We start from the raw sequence: 11,784 nt of genomic DNA, 5'->3' as shown, positions 1-11,784 counted from the left end.
ATAATTTTATTAACCAATGTCACCTAAATAAATTCAATAAAATATTAAGAATAGAATATTAAGAATAGGTATAGGTGACTTTTTCTGATCTCATAGCCCAGCTGCATCTGGATTCCATTCCTACGACAGGAACTGACATGCTCTTAATGGTATTGAAATGTGGAATAGTAGGACAAACACTTGTAACACCAATAACAGATGTCAGAACAAATGTTTTCAAAGGTCTGATGATTCAAGCTGTCAAAGGTTTGATGACTCAAGTAGTCATCATAGGAAATATTAGTAATAAATTAAAATTTACTATATTTTTGACAGTTTAATATTATTTTCATTATGTATTACCTATGGACTGTGTACCATGATATAATAGGTGCATACTAGTGTATAAGAAGTGGACAAACCCTGGGTTCTTTTTATATACTTTTTTACCCAAACCAGAATTAGGTTTAAGCTTAAAACTTCCTTCTTGGTTCTCACAGTTTCTAACAAAACCACCGCATGGTTTAGCTGAGACAGAACATTACACATTTAAATCCTGACCGTGCCTTGTGTAATCCATCTAAATAAGGATATTTCCCAGTCTCTGTTATTGCATGGCATTATAGTAAAAGCATGATTTATAGTCAGAATATCCAGTTCAAGTCCTGCATCATCCTGTTCCTGTTCTATTACCATGGTCAATTTATTGAATTACTCCAAATATTTTTCCTTCATTCAAAAATGAGAATAATATTTCCTTCACATATAAATGAAGCAGAATTACAAATTGAACTCATACAACTCATATTCACAGAGAAAATGCAACTTATTTTTGCCTACCAATAAACTAGATTTCTCATAAACTTGTACAGATTATAATGTGGAAAAGAGATAATTGTTTAAAGCCTCCTTTGGATTAAACTCAGACTCTTAGGAAAAAGAGCTTGATCTTTCAGATGCTTCATTCTTCCCTATGCCTTCTCAGATCCTTCTCGTGGTATCTTCTGGGTATATGGAGATAGAGCTCTGGTGTGAGGAACCTCATGTTTGGGGATTAATTCAGGATCACTAGGTTTCCGTGGTCTCTAAGTTCACAGTCGTCCACCTGGAGGCATCCAATACTGCTAACGTTCACAGTCTGACTTTAAGCTGGCAAAAAGTTTGCTGGTGTGTTCTGGCTAATTAAGCCTCATCTTAGACCCTTCCAGTATTTTCAACCCCTCTGAGATCTCACTATGGCTCATACAGATATGGCTCCCTCGTGAGCAGAAATTACAAGAGTGCTGATTTGTGCTGTTTTGATACTCTTTCTAGAAACATGTGTAAGCACTCTGGCCACATATTGTTTCATGTGATTTAGAGAACACAGGGCGGCACAGCTGGCTGTGCAGCAAGGTAGTAGAGTCTGGTCTGTGAGGAGTGCTCTTTCCAGAGATCCCAATGAGGACCATTGGCAAAAGCCCCATCCCACTCTTATTTGGTGCTATTTTACTTACTAAAACACCTCTGCCTTCCCCTTTCTCTCTCTTCTTCCCAACACCCACTGAATCAGCATGTGAGATTTTCTTTTCCTTTCCCCTTATCAAATCTTCCTTCCTCTAGAAAAACAAGTCTTATAGTTTGACTATTTTAGAAGAAAGAGCATTTCTACTATATTATGGGAGAAATTCAATGATTTAAGTCCTTATTTCTTGAGATGCTCACTGGATAATAAATAATTTTGGATTTTTTTCTTTTCAAAACACACTAACTTTGAGATTTTTTTTAAAGATTTTATTTATTTATCTTTAGAGGAGAAGGGAAGGAGAGAGGGAGAGAAACATCAATGTATGGTTGCCTTTTTTGCGTCCCCTGCTGGGACCTGGCCTGCAGGGAACCAGCCTGCAATCCCAGCATGTGCCCCGACTGGGAGTTGAACCACAATTGTCTGGTTCTCAGGCCCATGCTCAATCCACCGAGCTACATCAGCCAGGGCAAAACACACTAACTTTGATGCACAAGTCTTTTTTTTACATTAGAAGTTAAAATTTGCCTCAGTTCTCTACTTTTCATTCTGTGACAACAAGTCTCACTCTCAGTCACTCCAGGCATCTGAAACCCAGGGACAGCCAGAGCTAAGGTCATGTGCTTAAAAAGACAAAAAAAGAGTGAACACTCACAGTTTCCCAAATACCACCTTATTTGCATATTCTATAGATTTATCACTAAAGTTCTGCTAGTTAAAATGGATTTATGCATTTTTATGTTCCAAACTCTCTTCAGGATCTTTCTCAGATGTTAACCCTTTCATGATCCCTGTGAGTAGAATTAGTCTATTACTGTCATTATTTCTTCACCCTTTTTCTGTTTTGCTTTTATGGTGTTTTTCACTGTCTCTCTTCAATTACTGTTATAGTTACATTTGCATTCTTCTTCTTTGCTATATCCTAAGCTCCTTGGAGAGGTGGGCTATAAATTGAATAGAGCCTGATACAATAGAAAGATATCAGGACTTCCGCCAAGATGGAGGCGTAGATGGAAGCACTGTACCTTCTTGCACAACCAAGTTTAAAAACAACAAAGTTTTAGCAACAAAAATGCACCCAAACCACAGAAAATTGAACTGCACAGAAGTTTGACAACAACGAACCATTCAGCCAAACCGGTAAGAGGGGCAGAGCCAGCAGCAGAGCCGGGTCGAGCAGGAAAGATCCACCTGACTGACCCAGGCGCATGACCAAGGCACACCAGCAGCCATGGGTGGATTCCAGGTGTGGAGAAGCAGGCAGACCCACTAAAGGAGCAAAGTGGTGGACCCACTGAGGGCTGACCATGGTCACACATTCACATGCAGATAAACTGATGAAGGAGCGAGCAGTGAGACTGACAGTGCAGGCCCCAGGGGCAGGAAGTGGCAGAGGGGACAGCTATTGTCCCTCTCTGACCCCACCCCCACATACAGCATCACAAACCAGAGACCTGGGTAGCCCCACCCTGGTGAACAACTAAGGCTCTGCTCCTCATACATAACAGGCACAAACAGATCAAAACATGGCTCAAGAACAACTCAGAGCCCCAGAGATGATAAATCTAAGCCATGAAGAAATAGCCAAACTTTCAGATGCACAGTTCAAAACACTGGTCATCAGGATGCTCACAGAACTGGTTGATTTTAGCCACAAATTAGAGGAACATATGAAGGCTAAACTAATTGAAATGAATGGAAATGCACAGGAAACCAATAGTAATGGAAAGGAAAATGGGACTCAAATCAAAGGAGTGGACCAGAAAGAGAAAAAAAATGACCAAACAGAAAAGGATGAAGAAACAAGAATTCAAAAAAATGAGGAGAGACTTGGGAACCTTCAGGACATCTTTAAATGTTCCAGTATTGGAATTATAGGGGTACCAGAAGAGGAAGAGGAACAGCCACCAGTGGAAAGCTTATTTGAACAAATGATAAAGGAGAATTTCTCTATTCTGGCAAAGGAAATAGACTTCCAGGGAATCCAGGAAGCTCAGAGAGTCCCAAAGAAGTTGGACCCAAGAGGGAACACACCAAGGCACATCATCATTACATTAGCCAAGATTAAGATGAAGGAGAGAATCCTAGAAGCAGCAAGAGATAAGGGGACAGTCACCTACAAAGGAGTTCCCATCAGACTGTCAGCTGATTTCTCAAAAGAGACCTTACAGGCAAGAAGGGGCTGGAAAGAAGTATTCCAAGTCATGAAATCCAAAGACCTACAACCAAGATTGCTCTATCCAGCAAAGCTTTTATTTAGAATGGAAGGGCAGATAAAGTGCTTCTCAGATAAGATCAAATTCAAGGAGTTCATCATCACCAAGCCCTTATTATATGAAATGTTAAAGGGACTTATCTAAGAAAAAGAAGATAAAAAAGATGAACAGTGAAAGGACAGCAAACTCACAGTTACTAAGAACCACACCTAAAACAAAGGTAAACTAAGAGGACAGCTAGATCAGGAGCAGAACCATAGAAATGAAGATCACATGGAGGGTTAGCAACAGGGGAATGGAAGAAGATGAAGGGGGGAGAAGGTATAGAAAATAAGTAGCATAGATGGTAGGTAGACAATAGTTAGAGGGGAGGGCAAGAATAGTATGGGAAATATAGAATCTAAAGAACTTGAGACATGTGGTCATAAACTAAAGGGGGGAATGGTGGTAGAGGGGGTGTACAGGATGGAGGGGAATGAAAGGGGGGAATAGAAAAACTGTAATAGCATAATTAATAAAATATATTTTTTAAAAAAAGATATCAGACAAGTCACTTAAATTCTCCACACTCAAGGTTATTATATCTGTAAAATCACCATCATGGTGATATATATATCTACCTTGCAGCCTTGTGTATTTATTGTAAAAAATACCCATGGTATATGGGAAAAGGTCTCTGTATAGTATCAATTAGCAGTTTGTGCTCAAGAAGCCATAATAAAATTAATAGTTAGAATATGGCATACTTTTTAGAATAGTCCAGTCCACAGAGGATATACTTATTTCTTTAATACCAATATCCAGGAATTATTCTAAATTTTAAAACAAAATTTCTAGTATTAAGAACACAATATAAGGAACTATGATGAGTAATGAAATGTTATTATTTATATTAAAAACAATTCAATATATCCAAAAGATAGCATTAAAAATACTATACACATTTACATAAGACCTCATAAGGTATGCAACTTACTGCTTGTTTCCAAAGTCCAAATTATTATTGCAAGAGTAGTGACAAAAATAAAACTTTATGCTTTATACTACTTTCCACAGAGCTTTTCCATACAAATATCTTGCGCTTTTTTTGTATATTGTTAAAACACTAGGTTAGATTGGATAATCTAAAATTCAGAGGTTAGGCACTTGCCTGGTCAATTACTTTCTAATCAATAATTGACTTTGGGTTAAAAGTAAATTCCTCCCAATTTCTTGCTTCAAATTTTCCTTCATCAATAAGGAACAACAAACTAGCAGAGCTAATACTCTGCTATCTAGAGTGCCATTCTGTGTTTGTTAAACTATATGAAAGCATGGATTTCTATTTATGTCACTTATTAGTAATAATGATAACAGCAACACTATTTATAATGCTGAACTTGCCATAAATAAATTTCCTGCTGTTCTGGGAATCTGGACATATGTCTGCACCATCAATAACTGTTGATTCACCATTCCATTTGTTAACAAAAGAGATTAAGTTCCTGTTGTATGAGAACAGATTTTGGTATGAGGAATGCCTAGATTTTAGTCAATAAGGCACATTCACTCTTTACTGACTCAGGCAAGTAGTCTACTTCTCTTTCCTGACCAAAGATGAACCTCTGCGATTTATACACAAGGCTAATCGTTGTATCCTGCTCCAAAAAGAACCATCAAAGTACCATTCAGAGATGATTAAATGCCATACTAGAAAAGGAAGAGGGCATTTTCTCTTTTTCTTTCTTTTTTCTCTTTGGCTTTTTCCCTCCTGTTCCTGTCTTTTTCTCCCCATTTTTTCACTCCCTTCCTCCCTCCCTATCTTCCTTCCTACCTTCCTTCCTTCCTACCTTCCTTCCGTCTTTTCACAAAAATTACATCATTGTAAGCAAATACCAGCCACTATACTAGGATCAGAACAACCACAGGGCTTCAAAATGATATTTTCCAATTATTTTGCATGCATATTTTTATCTATAAATTTTTTTTCCTTTCTTTCCCTCCCTCCCTCCCTTCCTCTCTTTCTTTTTTTCTTCCTTCTGGCCTGCCTACCTGACTGCAAACTGTATCGAAAATATAAAGATTTGAAAAACGATACCATAAATCTATAATGCAATAAAACTTGATATAATTGTACCTACTTAGACTTAAACACTGCCTTCAAGACCAATTTTTGCATGTAAACACACCAGCTTTTTCTATCCATCAAAAGCAAATTCTGTCCCTTTATGTATCTACCATTTGGGAGCAATCTCTCACAAAAGAAGAAAAAAGGGTGTTTGATATATTCTACTTATATTCCAAAATCCTAGCTGCTGTGAAGGTTGACATAAGTGAAGCCATTTTAAAATGAAGCCAAACCAACATTACCTTACAAACAATTGTTTGTAAAGCCAGCAGGAAAACAGACATGCTGACCACAAGACTCTGTCTGAAAACAGAATTGATAACCAATCATATATTGCTAGAGTAACTCAGCTTGTTAGCACCAGTAGAAATTTCTTCTCTTTATGTATTTATTCCCTTCTTTTTCTCAAAAAACCCCTTGCCCTCACTCTGTAATAGGGACGCTATTTGGCTTTCTGCCTCCATCTATGCTTCCCAAATTGCAATTCTTCAATCGCAAATAAACTCTTAGTGCCTCTCATTTCAGCTATTTAATTTTAGATGAACACTCCTTGACATAAAGTTTCAAGAAGAAAACTATCTCACTCTAAAATGCAATGGTAACCCCTGCAGCTCAACTAAACAGAGGTCTATACATATGTCAGAAAAGTGATCAAAAGAAGCAGATTAGTTTTTGATCCTCTTTTCCCTGATCATTTAAAATAGATATTGAGTACACTTGCTCTAGGTCAGAGCAGCTTCATAAAGGGCACTGCTTGTCTGGTTTCCCCAGAGAAAATAACTGACTTATGTTGTAAAGTGAGAGTAATTGGTCATAGCTCAAATACATAGTTAATTCACCGAAGGAAATTCACTTTTGAGAAAAAGTAATCTATAATTATCCAGAATTGATTAACATGACATTCTACTGCTACAGATTCTTCAATAAAATGTTGAGATCTCTCTGCTAATATTTATTAGCATCAGAATCTGTCCATTCAATAAATATTTATTCACCATCTGTGTGCCAGGCACTACACTGATCCCTTATCACACCTGTTACATACATACGCATGCATGAATACACACACACACACCAATACATAAACAAAAACTCTACTGAGAATGTAGCTTTAGAATACTCTGTATAAGTTCTCTATGTACACTATAATGCTATATAACAAAATAACAGAAAACTCAGTGTCTTAAAATAGTAACTACTTACTATTTAGCTCATGAGTCTTTGGGTCAATTGGGTGATTGAGATCCTGACTATACTCACTCATGCATCCACAGTTAGTTGTGGGTCAGCTAGTTGGTCCTCAGTTCACTCACGTCTAGGGTCAGCTGTGTGAAGACTAGTCTGGCATAGGAGAAATGATGAGTGGTATAACTCCATTCTATATACCTCATCCTTAGAAAGACAGCTGGTGGATTTGATATCAGGTAAGCAAACTTCAACATGCAAGTGCTCTATCCACCTTTGTAAATCCAATTGTTTACAAAGACCACAATGATTGCCCCACTCCTGTTATACGTATCTTTTTTGCAATGTGTTTGTTTACTAATTCTTTAATATAGAATAGCCTCATAACTTGCTTCAAAAGATAAAATGTGTCAAAATGACATTGTTCAACTTCTGAGTCCAAGCCTCAAGAGGTCTTGCAGTTTCTATTTTCATCTTCTTAGAAAGTCATGTTACCATGTAAGGAAATTCTCTGTACAGCCTGCTGGAGAAAGATAAGGCCATGTGGAACTGAGACCCATCACACAGCTGAGAATTCATAGGCAAAACAGCCCCTAAATCAAGTTACTAGGAGAATGCATTTGCACAACCCATCCAAGAAGACCAGCAGAAAATTACACAGCTAAGCCAGGCCAAAATTGCTGACCCACAAAACTAAAATAAAATGATTTTTTTAGACACTGTGTTCTGGGGCAGTTTCTTATATAGAAATATTTGCCAATGATACCTTAGACAAGGGTCTGATCTCCAAAATATATAAAGAACTCACACAACTCCACTCCAGGAAGACAAACAACTCAATTAAAAATTGAGCATAGGACCTGAACAGACACTTCTCCAAGGAGGACACATTGAAGGACCAGAAATGTATGAAAAGATGCTCAGTATCACTAGCCACCAGAGAGATGCAAATTAAAACCACAATGAGATACCACCTCACAGCATAAACAAATCAACAAACAACAAGTACTGGTGAGGATGTGGAGAAAAAGGAACCTTAGTACACTGTTGGTGGAAATGCAGACTGGTGCAGCCACTGTGGAAAACAGTATGGAATTTCCTCAGAAAATTAAAAACGGAACTGCCTTTTGACTCAGCAGTTCCATTGCTGGGATTATACTCTAAGAACCCTGAAACACCAATTCAAAAGAACCTATGCACCCCAATGCTCATAGCAGCACAATTTACAATAGCCAAGTGCTGGAAGCAACCTAAGTGCCCATCAGTAAATGAACAGATCAAAAAACTATGGTTCATTTACATGATGGAATATTATGCACCAGAAAAAAAGAAGGAGCTCCTACTTTTTGGGACAGCATGTATGGAACTGGAAAACATTATGCTAAGTCAAATAAGTCAGGCAGTGAAAGATAAATATTGTATGATCTCACCTATAAGTGGAACCTAATCAACAAAACAAACAAGCAAGCAAAATATAACCAGAGACACTGAAATTGACAACAAACTGACAGTAATCAGAGGGCAGGTGGGAAGCGATAATGAGGGGAAAAGGGGGAAGGGTTTTCAGGAACATCTTTAAAGGACATACAGACAAAATCAAAGGAGGGCAGGGATCAAGGGTGGGAGGTGGGGATGGCTGGGATGGGGGAGGTAGCGGTGGGGAGAAAATGGAGACAGGTATACTTGAACAATAAAGAAATAAAGAAAAAAGTAGGTGCTCTAAGTATCAGCATAAATAATCTGCCCTGGCTGATGTAGCTCAGTGGATTGAGTGAAGGCCTGAGAACCAAAAGATCGTGGTTCAATTCCCAGTCAGGGCACATGCCTGGGTTGCAGGCCAGTTCCCAACACAGGACATGTGAGAAGCAACCATACATTGGTATTTCTCTCCCTCTCTCCTTTCCTTCCCTTCTAAAGATAAATAAATAAAATCTTTTTAAAAAATAATCCATATCACCCTAGAACCTATGAAGTTAATTTATATTATTTATTTATTATAAGCAAAGCTAAACTTGACATATAATCTGAATCAGAAGTTATCAATTTTTATCTTCTTTTACCTTACAGATTTGTCATATGTTATTAGCTCACAAATTCAGAATGCTTTGAAAGTGCCATCGAATAACAAATCAAAGATAAAGAGATATCAACTACTAACAAAAATTAGGATATTTTTATTACTGTACTAGTTTATTAATTTTTGATTTAGTTAACTCTGATGCAAAAAAAAGAAAATATATATATATTACTGACACATTCTATTTGCATTGCATTTGGAAATAATAGTCTGTTGGTCAAATCAAATCACATATGTTTCCAGAGTCAGGAAGTGAAAAAGAATGTTCTATCTACCATGGACAGAGTAAAAATGAAGACCAACAGTGCGATAGGTCTACCCTGTACACATTTAGATATAAGGAAACTAATGATGAAGGCTTAAGTGATTCATACAAGTTCACCCATTTAGTAACAAAAATGCTAATCCTAGCTCATTCAACTATGAAGCTTGTGTTCCTTCTCATCTACTGCTGGAGCAGTTATGTAGTAGAAGGATCTACAAGTACAGCTTTTTGAGGACGAGGACCTGACTTCTTTAAGACCTTTGCTTTAACTTGATTTTGCATTTTCTTGTTTTTCATAGCTGAGACTAAATATTCACCTGAAGGCTTAAATCACAAGACTAAATATGAACCAAAACAGGTCATCTCTAAGGACCTTCACATCATCAGCATTTTTGACTAAGCATCAGGTTGCCTGTTATTAATGGGAAAAGTGTTGTGTTTCTATTGAATGGGCTCTGACCTTATTCCAAACGTCTGATTTCTCACATCATGTGCTTCAACTCATCTAAATTGAGTTCTGTTCTGAAAGTCCACTTCTGGTAATTGGCCTATTTCTTCATTTTTCTTTGCTTTCTCAGACCCATTGAGAGACTAGACATATTTTCCTGGTTCAAATAACTATAGCCAAAGCTTTATGCCATTTTCAAATGTTTTTAGAGTTGCCTGCCTAGACCTCTAAGAATTACTCAAACCTGCTGTCCATCATCCCAGTATTCACACTGTATAGGATGCCCTGACATTTAAGTTTTAAACTCCATTGCTATTTCTTTCCTTGTATTTATGGGTTTTTTTTTTTAGTCATACAGGGTTTACTGGGGGGAGCAGCCAGGGTATCACTGTTCTCAAGAGGTTCTCTAATTAGGGACACAGGGAATTTGAGTAAAGTGTCAGCAGGATGGCCCTGGGCAAGGACTGGGTTTGCAGGTGGCCTCAAGGAGAATTCTTGCATTCAACCCTAGCACCAGAAACCTAAGGTACAACTGTGAAAATGCCACCTTTGGGACAGAAAAAAAAAGACCTGAGATGGCCAAAAGAGGAGGATCCAGCTCAGTGGTTTTCAACAGGAAAGCAGTGTGACCCCTACAGGCAGGTTAAGAAATGGGAGAGAGAGTTCTGGGTTCTGGGGAGACAACTGGCAATTAGCAGGCAGTACCAGAAATGCTGAATATCCAATAAAAGACTGTCCTGCCTCAAATACCAGCATAACCCCTGGTAATCTATCTGCGACCAAGCAAGGCTGGGATGGGTCTACCCTTCCCCACTGCTTCCTCTCTACCTGGTTCTGATGATTTGCCAAGAAGTGTAACAGCTGTCCAGACCCCAGAAACTAGAAGACTCAGGACAGAGCTGACACACAGCTCGAATCCCTTCGCTCCAAAGCAGGCAAGCTACAGCTAGTTTATGGTTAGGACATCACTCTGGATCTTGTGGCTTCATTGGGTCTGTAAATCACTCAGCTCCTTCTTCAATTCAGAGAGGGCTGAAAGGATGATGGTTTCAGGGTGCTGAGAGCCACAAGACTCCAGGTTGTAGTAAAACCTCTCCAGCTTGCCATTGGGGTTGTAGGAGCCTGTGACTCATCCTCATGCAGCTCTGAGTATTCACTCTTTGGTCATTCCTCTGGCTTGGGGTACACTGTGTGCCTCAGGACATTGCTGGGATCATATTCAAAAGCCACCCATGCAGTCAGGTTCTACTTTGTGTGTTCCTTGACAAGGCACTTTTTGGCATAGGTGCAAAGTCTCAGCTCCTAGCCCTTTCACAGACTGACAGTGAGGATGTGATCCTGCTCCATGTGGTCATTGGGGTCATTACCTCAGTTCCTGGATGTCACTGGGATGACCTGGGGGCTGTTGGAGATGAGGTCTTGAGCTGTGACGTGATGAGTCTGGTCTTCGTTGCACCACACATCGAGAGTGAACTCCAGCAAGCACTCAGAGCAGAAGTCGTCAGGCATGCAGTCCCAGAAGTACTGCAGCTTGTCCACAATGTCATTGCTAGGGAGGGAGATTAAGCCAAGCCTGTAAGCAATGAACTTGTCATGAAGCACTGACTGAGAAACTGGCATAAATTTGAACTCAGTCAAGGGCTATTATGGGCATCTCAGGGATAAAGACCCTCTGAATAGAATTGGCCAGCACTAGGTCAGTATTCCCAATGATGAACTTGACCTTCTCATCCCTAAGCTCTGTGATCCGGACAGTGGGCTGGTGGGTGAAGGGCATGGCGCTCCACCCCCTGGCCAGTGTCCTTGCATTTCTATTCCACTAAATCCTAACACAAACTATTTTACTCATCTTTTTATTTCCCTGCAGGATTTTATTTAGCCATTGTTTCATTAATGTCTTTTGAATAAATGACATAATTAAATGCTTAGGTAAATACAAGTTATTATCTGAAGAAAGAGCTTCATATAGTTGTATATTATAACTCCTGCCATATATCTTCTCT

At 38.8% G+C, this 11,784-nt stretch overlaps 1 pseudogene; it reads right to left on the bottom strand.

Annotated features, from left to right (window-relative positions):
- Positions 1-10,727: 10,727 nt before the first annotated feature.
- On the bottom strand, positions 10,728-11,558 carry LOC119061638 (DNA-directed RNA polymerase II subunit RPB3-like; annotated as a pseudogene).
- Between the last annotated feature and the right edge of the window lie 226 nt (positions 11,559-11,784).

Source organism: Artibeus jamaicensis, unplaced genomic scaffold (assembly GCF_021234435.1).
Source record: "Artibeus jamaicensis isolate MK-2021 breed Jamaican fruit bat unplaced genomic scaffold, CSHL_Jam_final contig_908, whole genome shotgun sequence".
NCBI lineage: Eukaryota > Metazoa > Chordata > Mammalia > Chiroptera > Phyllostomidae > Artibeus > Artibeus jamaicensis.
Note: the sequence above shows the minus strand (reverse complement) of the source record. Positions and strands in the feature narration are given on the sequence as shown.